Source organism: Chaetura pelagica, unplaced genomic scaffold (genome assembly GCF_000747805.2).
Source record: "Chaetura pelagica isolate M959 unplaced genomic scaffold, ChaPel_1.0 scaffold232, whole genome shotgun sequence".
Classification (NCBI taxonomy): domain Eukaryota; kingdom Metazoa; phylum Chordata; class Aves; order Apodiformes; family Apodidae; genus Chaetura; species Chaetura pelagica.
Window position 1 is genome coordinate 50,420 of NW_009952441.1, and position 324 is coordinate 50,743.

Sequence of the window (324 nt, forward strand, 5' to 3'; positions counted from 1 at the left end):
TCTGTGTCTGTGTGTCTGTGTCTGTGTGTGTGTCTGTGTCTGTGTGTGTGTCTGTGTCTGTGTGTCCCCAGCTCCTGGCTTGACTGCTGCACCCTGCCTCAGTGTCCACCAACCCCTCCTCGCATCCCTCACTCACCACTTCCCAGGATCATCCCCTGGGATTGCCGCCCAGTGGTGTCACTCCCAGCATAGAGTGAAGTGTGGGGGGGGTTTTGCTGACCATGTCCCCCTCACTCAGTGCTGGCTGCTGCACTGTGCCTCAGTTTCCCCCACTCCCCCATTCCCCTCAGACACTGCTTCCCAGGACCATCCCCACTGCCTGTC